We start from the raw sequence: 13,761 nt of genomic DNA on the forward strand, positions 1-13,761 counted from the left end.
TTTAGTTGAGACTAAGATATGCACTTAAATCCTTGACTTCAGAGCCTGAGCTTTGATTCATTCTTCCTTATTGACTTCTGTGACATGGGTACCAAAATACCACTAGATACAGGCTCCAGGAGAGGAGGATCCTTTGTCTTCCTCACTGTTAAGTCACTGTTAGGAGTCTGTGTGTGCAAGTGCACTGCGTGTTTCAGAAGAGATTCTATAATCAAAATACTTTGAAAAGATCTGATTTATACCCACCATTTGGGAGATAATCAAGCACTCTTTATATCGACTGTGTGCCTTCAGGAGAGAGGAATTGTGCCTGGCACTTAGCTGAGGTTCAGTGTATGCCTGTTGATTAATTCACTGAATAATAAATTTATATCAGCTCATTTACAAAAGAATTACTCAGACAGGTAGTGTCTGAGTATCAACGTTTGTGAAAGATGCCAGGTCTATTGTTTCCAGCTTAGTTCAGAGTGACCTTCATTTAACACACTTATTGTTCTTCCCATGTGTATCAGGAGAAGAGGAAAAAGCAAAAGGCCTCTGTTAAATACTCAGACATCACACTGGTTGCTTCTTCTTCCCTACTTCCATCCTGGCTGCCAGGGAGCTCAGAGCTAAATGTAGTGCGTGACTGCAGAGCCCAGTTTTACTTATTGTTTGTTTCTGATATAAGATGTTCCCTTCTGAATTACCTGGCTCTGATGCATTTATCTTTATTTTAGGGGTTTTCTTATATCTATGTTTTTCATGCAAAATCCTTAAATTATTTTAAAGAACACAAGTTTATGCATAATAGGCAAATAGATCATAAAATGCTTGCCAGTACTGGCTTTCTTAATGTTGAATTCTCAGACTTCAGGCTCAGTCTGCTGAGGACTGTGGCTATTATTCAATATCTTTGTCCATATTCAGTTCTTGGGAGTGGACTTGTCTGTCTAAATATTCTGTACTTCTGAGGGTCTTAAGGAACTTTTGGAACCTGACTTAGCTTGCCAGAGAACTCCTGCCTTGTTCTGCTCATGTATTTTGCCACTTCTCAGCTACTCCTACTCATGCTAGAGATCCTTTATCCCACTCAGAACCTTGAATATCCAAATCACAAGCTACTAGGGCTGGTTCTTTTTGAAACAAAACCCCTACCACTAAGGAATATAAGGTTACCTTTGTTCACAGAAAATATTTTGATCCAAAATGTAAAGACAGATACCAAATTGTATCCAGATAAGACAAAACATATATTTTCCAAGACAGCCATTTCTGCTTTCAAATTCTAGCTTGAGTTTTCACAGTATTTAACTTCTCTGTGCCTCAGTTATCCTAATCTTAAAAATGATCTAATAATATAGGTTGATAGTGATGATTCATTTGAAATAAGAGATGTGAAATGTGACAGTTTTCATATTTTCTCCTCTTATTCTTTCCTATTTGTAAATGGCCACATACATTATATTCTACTTAAGTAGAACATGAATCATCAAACACATTTTCTCTGAATAACAGTTAAAAACTAGGGGTGGAGAAAAAAACAGAAAGAAGAGACTCTTCTATATTTAAGAAGTAATAGAGTTGATTTCCTTGCTTCTGTGAAAATGAAAAGAGCAGTGTATACAGTTCAGGAGGCAGATTTTGACCCCATAGAAGTAGGAAAATTCTAACAATTATAGCTTTCCAACCATTTAATGGCTGTCTCTAAAAGTGACAACTTTCTTTTCACAGGATATATTTGAGCGGATATTCATCTTGCAGGACTGTCAGAGGAGAGTCTTCTGGGTTGAGTGGGAGTTTAGACAACATGCCTTCTAACGGGTGTCTCAAAACACAGCTGCTCAATGTGAGAGCAATCAAGTATGACGTCTTTCTGGGTTTCATGGCTCTATTTATGCCTTTTTGAAGCTAAACCCTTGCTTGAAAAGGCCATTTTTTCCTAGAGAAAAGAGGACCATTCTTCAGTCAAGGGCATGTCTGAAGTTCAAGATCTTTAAGATTTCTTCACATATTAAACATTCACTGGATTCCAGGCATGGTCCTAGATGTGAACGGGGAACAAAAAGGTATTTCCTTATCTGGATATTATTTTATTTATCTATTCATTCATATATTTGTCATTCTTTCATCTAAAATTACACCTTCTACCTGAATGTTCTAGTGAGTTTATGGCATTGTTCTAGGCTCTGGGGACACACAGATAGAGGCACTGCCTCCATAGATTTTACACTTAAGTGGGAGAGACTGACAATAGAATTTTACAAATTAACAGAATAATTTTATTTAACTCTGGTTTTCCTTTGTACTTTAAACAAAACAAAGGATAAAATATGAAATGTAAAGTGTCAGTCTGAGCTCTCTTTCAAAAAGCAGGAGACAGTATACGTCTTAGACCAAGTCTCTGGCAAGGCTGGTGGACCACAATTGCATCCTTGCCTTCCTCTCCTGCATCTCACAAATGCAGCATTTGTTAGATCGTTATCTTCGTGACATCTTCTTGGTGGGGTCTAAACTGTGACTGTTTAATTTGAACCTTCTTCAAAGAGGGTTCAATGAAGTACAATGAGATAGGTAAAATCACAGTTTTGTTTGGCAAGGCCCAGACCTTCATTATAATGAAAGCTTAGGGTTTCAGTTTTGAGGGTGACAGATCATTACTGCACAAGTTCTGTTAGTTAACTCCACTTTTTCATCTCTTTCAAGTTTGTCTCTTTGTCCATACTTGGATATGCATCAGAGAATGAATAAAGAAAGAGAAATGGGGCCACACTAATAACTAGACCTCGTAATTACTGAGTTCTGATGACATGCCGGGTTCATGGTGTGTTCTTGTGTACGTTATCCTAGGATTTCTTCATAAAAACCCACAAGGTGAGCATGATTATCTCCATTTACACTTGAAGAAAGCAAGCCCTGTGTCATACAATGTGACCCCAGCTCATCCAGCCAGAGACTGCAAAGGGGACAGTGGGACAGAGGCTCAAGGCCTTCCCAGCCTTTCCAGTGAATTTCTTCACCTCTTTCCTGCTGCAGCTTTTGGATGAAACGCAATGTGGATTTAAAGGGTGACTTGTGTAATATGGCTACAGGGAGCTACCTGCCCTAGAAGTGTGTCACCGCGGGTAGCTTTAGCTGTGTGCGCAGCCACACAGCTATGACAGAGCAGCAGTTTTTCAAAGAGGCAATGTTGCAAGTTTCTCTTAAAAAAGGTTTTCTTTAATGAATATGCCTTTTTTGTCTCACTAGGCTGTCAATTTCTTTCTGATTTTTCTCTCTGTGTTTACCTTAAAGAATAAATTCTTTCATCTCCCCTGAATTGGCTTAGTAATTTAGAGGAAAAGCTGGCTGATAAATCATCTCTGTATAGAAGAATGAAACTTCTCTTAATTCAAGGAAAATATTTTAAAGTAACTATCTTCTGCCCCCCTCAAAAAAAAATATGAGAGGCTATTTCACAAGAATTCCTGACACAAATGTTAGGGTATATGATATTTCTAATCTCTAAATAGAGGCTATCATTGTCTGCATGATTTTACGTTAGTAATGAAAACCCAAGAAAATCAAGGTAAGCATTTTATATGTAGAAATATAATTGGGAAAATAAAAGAAAGGACAGTTAAGCCCCCATTTAAGAATCTGGAGGCAGACTATCAGTGGACAGTTTAATCTATAGCTGTCATCCTTGTTGTTGCTATTTAGTCGCTGCACTGTGCCGTGCTAAGTTGCTAAGTCATGTCCAACTCTGCAACCTCATGGACTGTAGTCCGCCAGGCTTCTCTGTCCATGGGATTTCCCAGGCAATAATACCGGAGTGGGTTGCCATTTCCTTCTCCAGGGGATCTTCCTGACCCAGGAATCAAACCTGTGTCTCCTGCAATGGCAGGAAGATTCTTTATTGCTAAGCCACCGGGGAAGTCCAGCTATTACCCTTACTCCATTACAAATTCCTGTTCAAAAGTGCATTTAAAGTCTTTCCCTGACCACAGTATCTTTATAAGTATTTCTTTAAAAAATATTTTATTATTCTCATTGTTTTTTATTTTTGGCCATGTCATGCAGTTTGTGAGATCTTAGTTCCCTGATCAAGATTGAACCCATGCCCCATGCATTGGAAGCATACAGTCTCTTTTGGGTGGGGGGGAAGGTGGGGGTGCAACTCAATCACTGGAAAACCAGGGAAGCCCCTGACCACAGTATTTAAAGTAATATCTGCATTTTCTATCCCTTTACCTGTTAAAATTCTTTAGCAATTGCCAATTGCTGTTTTAAGTATCTTCTTATTTGCTTATTGTCACATTTCCCCATTGGAATATCAGTTCTGCAACAGAGAAAATATTTTATTTGTTATTTTGTCTACAACACTTAAAAATGGGTCTGATAGAGGTGTAGGTATTCAGCATCTTTTTGATAAATGAATGACTGAATCAATGAAAGTACACCAATGTATTGCAACATAAACCTGTCTATTCAAGTACTAGAATATTATTTGTCTTATATATACTCTGTCAATAAACCTAGGTAACTTAAGTTGTGCTCAAATTTTGCACACATTTGTGTGTACATTCATATAAAAATCACTATGCCTTATTGTTTTCCACATTAGGTTATACATATAAGTATACGGAAGAAGATGCAAATAATACCATAGTATCGTATGGTTAGTATGATCACAGTTTAGAATCAATAAAATTGGAGCATAAGAACTGATATAACAGGAGGAAAAGGCCTGAAGGAACTTGACCATCTTAGTGAAGCAGGCTTGCTACAGTCTTTTTGACATCAGGCTTTATGTTTGGAGGAAATGTCCAAGTTATAATTACAAAGAGTTGAAAATGTAGTCATTGCTTTTTCATTAAATTTTAGTATAGACTTGATCCTATACTACATATCATAGTCTTACGGCTGTTACTTCTATGCTGTGTAAGTCAAAAATCAAAGAACATTTTAGTGTGCTTACTGATCCAAATACATGTTAAGTGTTGTCTGATACAAATAATGTGTTGTACGTTCACTTTCAGTTCATGAAAAAATTAAATATATAAATTTACTATAACTGCTCTTCGATCTATGCTCTTCCTTGTTATTTCCGAATGCCAAGTCAAGAAGATATTGGTGCCTAAGCAGTAGGATTTTAACCAAAAATGGAAACCGGGCTTCTCATGCTGGTGGTCCTTAGATGCTATTATTCATTGGCATTAGGTCTGTCATCCTGACAGGAAGCAGGAAGTGGATAGAAGGGAGCTTTGCAGGTTCTCTGCATCAGACTAAGCCTGGAAGAAGCTCATTGAAATGCACAATCCAAATTCAGTGATTTCAAATGAACCAAGCGCCAGAGAGGATGAAGGGGGTGCAGCCACCTGGAGAAAGACTAGCTGAGTCCTCACAGCCGGCAGTGCATCGTGGTTCCCAGCACCTGATCACTGTGAAACACTTAGGCCCACAGCAAGGTGATATATAGGAAAGATACCTGGGTTCAGGCCAGCAGACCTATGCACTAGAAACATCTGGACGGTAAGGCTTATATGGGGTAAATGTGGAAATGCTTTGCATGGAATTTAGCAACAGCTAATCTGCAAAAATGTCAGTTGTGTCTAATGGTACCTCCAAAATAATGGGTGTTTGAGGTGCAAACACCAAATAGTCAGACTGTACTTTATGGCTTCTAGAAATAAGGTTTTTAAATGCAGTTCACATATGTGCATAAATGTGTGCATCATGTTGGTGCCTAGGTCTCAAGAGTAAGAAATAATTCCTGTAACAGAGACTGTAAATAATGACTAAAATGTAAAGGTTTTGAAGGCTAGGATTATGGTGTATCCTTCTTTGGTAAGTCTCAACACCACCTAGCAGAAGGTTGAATATTGAATGATTGTCTGCTGAACCAGATTTAATTGATAGAGGAAAAAATATGAGGAGTTCCTGGTGAATTTTTCCATACATTTTCTGATTTACAGATGTTTTCCAGATTCTTAGAATAACAATCAAGAGGGGATATGCTATCTTGCAATAACAAATAACCCCCAAAGCTTACTAACCAAAAAGTTTTCTTGCACATTCATGTTCCATGTCTGTGGTGGGCCAGTTGCCCTCTGTTCCTCTTTGTTCTGGGACCTAGGCTGTTGGAGTGTCCCTGTTCTAGAATATTGCCAGACTTATATCAGAGGGACAAGAGTGTGGTGGAAATACAGGATACTTTTCAAAACTTCAGTTTTGATGTGTCACATGCTACTTCATCAGTCAAAGAAACTTACATGACCACTCTAGAAGTATAATCCTTTTGCTTGGGGGGGCAGTGCCAGTTTCATGACCAAATCTAAAGTCACAGGGAAGTAAAAATTTCCCCTAGCCCCCTCAGGACAGCAGCAAATACACTGACCAATAATAAAGCTTACTACAGTATAAAATAGCAAACACCTTCTCCCAACAACAGAAGAGAAGACTCTACACATGGACATCACCAGATGGCCAACACTGAAATCAGATTGATTGTATTCTTTTCAGCCAAAGATGGAGAAGCTATATACAGTCAGCAAAAACAAGACAGGGAGCTCACTCTGGCTCAGATCATAAACTCCTTATTGCCAAACATAGATTTAAATTGAAGAAAGTAGGGAAACCCACTAGACCATTCAGGTATGACCTAACTCAAATCCCTATTGACTATAAGTGGAAGTGACAAATAGATTTAAGGGACTAGATCTGATAGACAGAGTGCCTGATGAACTATGGATGGAAGTTCATGACACTGTACAGGAGACAGGGATCAAGACCATCCCCAAGAAAAGAAATGCAAAAAAGCAAAATGACTGTCTTAGAAGGCCTTACATATAGCTGTGAAAAGAAGACAAGCCAAAAGCAAAGGAGAAAAGGAAAGATATACCCATTTGAATGCAGAGTTCCAAAGAATAGCAGAGATAAGAAAGCCTTCCTCAGTGATCACTGAAAAGAAATAGAGGAAAATAATATAATGGGAAAGACTAGAGATCTCTTCAAGAGAATTGGAGATACCAAGGGAACATTTCATGCAAAGATGGGCTCAATAAAGGACAGAATGGTATGGACCTAATAGAAGGAGAAGATATTAAGAAGAGGTAGCAAGAATACATAGAAGAACCATACAAAAAAGATCTTCATGACCCAGATAATCACAATGGTATGATCACTCACCTAGGCCAGACATCCTGGAATGCGAAGTCAAGTGGGCCTTAGGAAGTATCACTACAAAAAAACCTAGTGGAGGTGATGGAATTCCAGTTGAGCTCTTTCAAATCCTGAAAGATGGTGCTGTGAAAGTGCTGCATTCAATATGCCAGCAAATTTGGAAAACTCAGCAGTGGCCACAGGACTAGAAAAGGTCAGTTTTCATTCCAACCCCTAAGAAAGGCAATGCCAAAGAATGCTCAAACTACCACACAATTGCACTCATCTCACATGCTAGCAAAGTAATGCTCACAATTCTCCAAGCCAGGCTTCAACAGTACGTGAAGCATGAACTTCCAGGTGTTCAAGCTGGTTTTAGAAAAGGCAGAGGAACCAGAGATCAAATTGTCAATATCTGCTGGATCATCAAAAAAGGAAGAGAGTTCCAGAAAAACGTCTATTTCTGCTTTATTGACTATGCCAAAGCCTTTGACTGTGTAGATCACAATAAACTGTGGAATATTCTTCAGTAGATGGGAATACCCGACCACCTGACCTGCCTCTTGAGAAATCTATATGCAGATCAGGAAGCAACAGTTAGAACTGGACGTGGAACAATAGATTGGTTCCAAATAGGAAAAGGAGTGAGTCAAGGCTGTACATTGTTACCCTACTTATTTAATTTATATGCAGAATACATCATGAGAAACGCTGGGCTGGAGGAAGCATAAGGTGAAATCAAGATTGCTGGAAGAAATATCAATAACCTCAGATATGCAGATGACACCACCCTTATGGCAGAAAGCAAAGAAGAACTAAAGGGCCTCTTGATGAAAGTGAAAGAGGAGAGTGAAAAAGTTGGCTTAAAGCTCAACATTCAGAAAACAAAGATCATGACATCTGGTCCTAATACTTCATGGCAAATAGATGGAGAAACAGTTGCAGACTACTTTTTTTGGGCTCCAAAATCACTGCAGATGGTGACTGCAGCCATGAAATTAAAAGATGCATACTCCTTGGAAGAAAAGTTATGACCAAACTAGACAGCAAATTAAAAGGCAGAGACATTACTTTGCCAACAAAGGTATGTCTAGTCAAGGCAATGGTTTTTCCAATAGTCATGTATGGATGTGAGAGTTGCACAAAGAAACCTGAGCACCAAAGAATTGATGCTTTTGAACTGTGGTGTTGGAGAACACTCTTGAGAGTTCCTTGGACTGCAAGGAGATCCAACCAGTCCATCCTAAAGGAAATCAGTCCTGAATGTTCATTGGAAGGACTGACGTTGAAGCTGAAACTCTAATACTTTGGCCACCTGATGTGAAGAACTTACTCATTTAAAAAGACCCTGATGCTGGGAAAGATTGAAGGCAAGAGGAGAAGGGGATGACAGAGGATGTGATGGATGGATGGCATCACTGAGTCAATGGAGTTGAGTTTGAGTAAAGTCTGGGAGTTGGTGATGGACAGGGAGGCCTGGCAAGGTGCAGTCCATGGGGTCACAAAGAGTCGGGCATGACTGAGCAACTGAACTGACTGACTGACAGTTTAAAAAATGAAACCAAATATCCATCCTGAAAATAAAAGCAAATTAAAGTTAAAAAAAAAAAAGAATTCCTATACTACCTTCTTGAAATGTAATGTTTAAACTCAATTAACATCACAATAGTTTTATACACTTTATACTTTTATATTTGTGAGGATATTTTGTGACCCCAATGTTTATTTGTAATACTAACTCAATATCTACTATCTTCTTATGCTAATTTTCAACCTTTCCTCACTTTACTGAAAGTCTGGTTCTCCATAGTTAAACTAAGAAAATCCACTTAATAAGAAATTCAGCATGTCATCTTGATTAATGAAGAAAATGGATGGAAAATTCTCGAATATCACTCTTCCAAGTAGTGCCTACTGCAGATGAGGACTTGAAATCTCTCAGCTCAACTTAGCATCTCCTTTTTGTCAGCTACACCAGAGTTGAGTAGTTAGCTGAAAACTCATTGATGGTAGTAAGTAAAATATTTTTGTCACAAATTATAAGTAAGTTACCTTATTTCCCATGAAGGTTTATCCTAAGAACCATGTCCTGCATCCTGCCTAGGAATGCTAGCTTTATTTTTCTATCAACATTTAACCTTCTGCTTCTTCACTACACTCCATGAACCAGGTAATAACGATATCACTTATTTTGGTTTCTCTTAAGAAAGTGTTTTGAAATTGGTTCACTCCTTCCTGCCACTCCCCCTTCCCCTCTGCTGTTGCTTACTCAGAACTTATAGGAATGCAACCACAGCCAAGTTCTCCAAATGAGGTGTGATTGCTTTCCTCAGAAAATTACTTCACACTTTAATTATTTTTTCTGACATTTTCACCAATAAATAATCACGCATTTTCAAACAGCACAACATAGAGTGTGAACTCTGAGCCTGGAGGTTAGGAAGTCCTTCATTTATCTCTGTCTACATGATCTGAGTTATTGGTTACTTGCTTTTCAACGAAGACCCATTATAGAAAAATTATATTCCAAGGTAGTCATGTCTAATGAATTTTGCTTAATCTTAGCTTACATTTGATTTGCTAAATTCCACTCATGGCATATTTCTCTCCCTTTTTTTTTTTTCCATGGGTAGAAGCTGCAGATTTCCCTGAAAAGCTATTGCAGTTCAATATGGCTGTCTTCCTTGACATTTACATGCATCTCAACCTTATTTATTTTTCTGCATAGTACCTAGCTGCCTGGCTAGAGAAATGAAGATCGCACATTCAGCAATTTATGCAATCCCAGCCACAAGACTATTTTACTGTCTGTTGAATAATTAGCAATGTGCGTGAAGATAGAATATACAGTAACTTGCCTGACTTTGGGCAAAAAAGATTAGAATGACAAATAGTCAGACTCTAGGGTCAAATGCTTTGCCAGTAGTTGCATATGTTTATGCCAAAATACATAAAGAAATGTCACTTCAGCACATGAGTGATGACAAACACTCCAAGTGGGGCTGCAGTTCATCAATCATTTCAAATGCGCAGATTGGGTTTACCTATATAAACAAAAGCAATAAAACTACTCAAAGCCTCACCTTAAACAATTCAAGCATGACATAAACACTGTTACTGCACAGTCAAGCCCCATTTTACTTGAGAAGCAGTCAGAAAGGACCCGGCAAACTGTGATTTATTAAGATTAATAAAGCACGTCTTTAATAAAAAAAAGTTCGGCTAATATTTTGCATAAATATGAGAATCTCATTCAGCATCGTAGCACATCAGAAAGTATATGCGGCAGGGAGTATGATTAATGAACCTTAAAACTGTGGATTCACAGTCATTCTCAACAAAGTTTCAGGTTCAGGGTGGGGAGCAGAGAGAAAGCTTGAAGCAAGACTCCACAACAGGTAGGTTGCTCTGGGCTCAATTTTAATGATTCATTAAAAAGAAGGTGACTTAATAAAACTATCACATGTTTTCAAGTCATTATTTTCCCCCCAGGATGCTTTTCGAAATATGGATCTTTTAAACTCCTGCTAATGTTTTTGGAGAATGAATACTATATTTTTTTCCCTCCTTGATAAAGAGAAGGCCAGAAATTTCAAGGTCGTGGATTACAGAGCAGAACTGAAAATCAGAAGTTCATTCAAGGTTACAGACCTTGAATTGGGGTTTGTTTTTTTGAGAAGGTGCATTGTCATCATGAGGAATTATAATTTGCTCATGTACTTACATTCTTGTTTTCCTCTTCCACCGGAGTTGCTGTGTCTGACACTAATTCTATGATTGGCTCTTTAGAAGATATAGAACAGATGTGTGAGGCAGCAATACCAGTGTTGTATAATTAAAAAAAATTCTGCTCAGAGAAGGTAACACCATCTACAAATAATGATGGCTCTTCTAGGTCTGCGCATAGACAAGTTAAATGTTTCAGATCCTGACATGAGAGACTCGGTTTAGTTGACTTGTATACTCTCTCAAATTTGAACTCAAGTTTAACAAAAATGTGAATAGGATTCTCTCTTAATTTCATTGAATTTTTAAGGTGTAATTGAATGACAAAGGGGAGAACTCCCTGTTCTGTGTATAATTGAAAGATCAGATGCTTCTGACAAGTTTTTCTTCTGATTTGGCCAATTTAGTAGATTCTGAGGAGTTTAAAGAATTCAGAGATTTACCCCCATATCTGAAGTGAACCAAATCTCTTATAAGAAGTCATTTTGTTGTTCTTGCCTCCTAAGTGGTGGAAGCAAACTTGGTGGGCTTTGAGATATTTCTCTGATGGTATGGGAAAGCAGAACTGACCTGATGATAATATTTAAACAGAAAAGTTGATTGAAATAAACTTTTCAAACACCCCCAAAATTATAGAAAAAATAAGAAATACATCCTTAGGGATGACAAAGGAATGGTTCTTTAAAATGACTATTTGGACATTCATATGCTATTACTAATTTAACATATCAACAGTTCTCCACAGTCCTTGGAAAAAACAGTGCATTAAACTACAATGAGTATTACCTCACACCAGTCAGAAGAGCATCATCAAAAAATTTGCAAACAGTAAATGCCAAAGAGAGTGTGGAGAAAAGGGAACCCTCTTGCACCTTGGGTGGGAATGAAAATTGATATAGCCACTATGGAGAATAGTTTGGAGGTTCCTTAAAAAGCTAAAAATAGAACTATCATATTCTATGTGCCCACTACTGGGCATAAAAAAAGGCACATGCACCCCAATGTTCATCGCAGCACTGTTTACAATAGCCAGGACATGGAGGCAACCAAACGTCCATCCACGGATGAGTGGATAAAGATACAGTATATATATACAACGGAATGTTACTCAGCTATATAAAGGAATTTGAGTCATATATAAACATAGGTAAATATAAATATATGTACTTATATTTATATAAATATAAATTTGAGTCAGTTGTAGTGAGGTGGATGAACCTAGAGCCTGTTATACAGAGTGAAATAAGTCAGAAAGAATGAACAAGTATGTTAAGGCATATATGTGGAATCTAGAAAAACAGTATGGATCAACCTATTTGCAGGGCAGGAATAGGGAAGCAGACATTGAGAACATATGTGTGGATATGGTGGGAGGAAGCAGGGTGGGAGGAATTGGGAGATTGAGACTGATATATATATATACACACACTGTGCTCATTCACTCATTCATGTCCAAACTCTTTGCAACCCCATGGACTGTAGCCCTCCAGGGTCCTCTGTCCATGTGGATTCTCCAGACAATACTGGAGTGGATAGTCAGGCCCTCCTCCAGGGGATCTTCCCAACCCAGGGATTGAACTCAGGTCTCCTGCGTTGTGGGGCAGATTCTTTACCATCTGAGCCACCAGGGAAGCCCATATATATACACTACCATGTGTGAAATAGACAGCTAGTAGGAACCCCTTTATAGCACTGGAAGCTCAGCTCAGTGTTCTTTGGTGACCTAGATGGGTAGGATTGGCAGGGGTTTGGGGGGAGGTCCAAATGGAAGGGGATATGTATATACATATAGCTAATTCAGTTCATTGTATGGCAGTAGTTAACACAACATTGTAAAGCAACTATACACCAATAAATTAAAGACAACAACAATAACAAAAAGAACAGTCTTTTGTAGGGGCTGTTGCTTATATCATAGGATGTTTAGCAGCATCCCTGGTCTTTACCCATTACATGCCAATAGTCTCTGTTCTTGAGCTGTAACAACCAAAACTGTCTCTCGACATTGCCAAACATCCTCACAAAAAGGGATGGGGAGCAAGACCACCCATGCGTGGGAAATACTGGCATAATGAGAAAAGGTATAAATGTCCATGCGTGAGTATGTTATTAAGTTAGTAACTGCTGAGGTATCTGGGACTCTGTTTTGCTGGGGACCCTCTGAAGTGCATAAAATGAATTCTAATTTGCTCACCTTCAGGATGGAAGAAGGCTGTATTTAGCCATTTTCTCACATCTGTTGTTTGTCAAGGATCACGCTATGAGGAGTTGACTCCTTGTACCCCTTTGTGCTTATGTCAGAATGGCTTGGTTAGTTCACACAGGCATCTCATAAGACATCACAGAAGACCTGGGTCAAAAATAAGGAGGTGGTGTGAACAGGTGTTTCTGGTTATACCTGTGCCAGATTGGTTGATGACACAGCCATGGTTGGAATAGAAGGTAGATAGGGGGAAGTTGTGTCCAAAGTGTCACATACAGCCCACAGACACATTGTGCTACTATTCTAGACTTTTGAACTTTTGAGGGGCACAGCTATGGGAACCACAGGAAAAAAAATACTTTGGATTGCAATTCAGCGCTCTGGTCATTATTTTTCCTCTCTGTATGCATTGAAAGACTTATTTGAGTGTATATTGGAGAAGGCAATGGCACCCCACCCCAGTACTCTTGCCTGGAAAATCCCATGGACGGAGGAGCCTGGTGGGCTGCAGTCCATGGGGTCGCTAAGGGTTGGACATGACTAGGCGACTTCACTTTCACTTTTCACTTTCCTGCATTGGAAAAGGAAATGGCAACCCACTCCAGTGTTCTTGCCTGGAGAATCCCAGGGACGGGGGAGCCTGGTGGGCTGCCGTCTATGGGGTTGCACAGGGTCCGACATGACTGAAGCGACTTAGCAGCAGCAGCAGC

The 13,761-nt window shown here is 38.9% G+C and overlaps 1 long non-coding RNA gene across 1 annotated transcript; it reads right to left on the reverse strand.

Annotated features, from left to right (window-relative positions):
* Positions 1-1,386: 1,386 nt before the first annotated feature.
* Positions 1,387-13,214, reverse strand: LOC112448130 (uncharacterized). Its single transcript, XR_003036526.2, has 3 exons — positions 13,043-13,214; positions 4,213-4,300; positions 1,387-2,023 (listed from the first exon to the last, which is right to left on the reverse strand). It is a non-coding gene; the product is annotated as an uncharacterized lncRNA (long non-coding RNA).
* Between the last annotated feature and the right edge of the window lie 547 nt (positions 13,215-13,761).

The sequence above is a fragment of the Bos taurus genome, chromosome 9, assembly GCF_002263795.3.
Source record: "Bos taurus isolate L1 Dominette 01449 registration number 42190680 breed Hereford chromosome 9, ARS-UCD2.0, whole genome shotgun sequence".
NCBI classification, from domain to species: Eukaryota; Metazoa; Chordata; class Mammalia; order Artiodactyla; family Bovidae; genus Bos; species Bos taurus.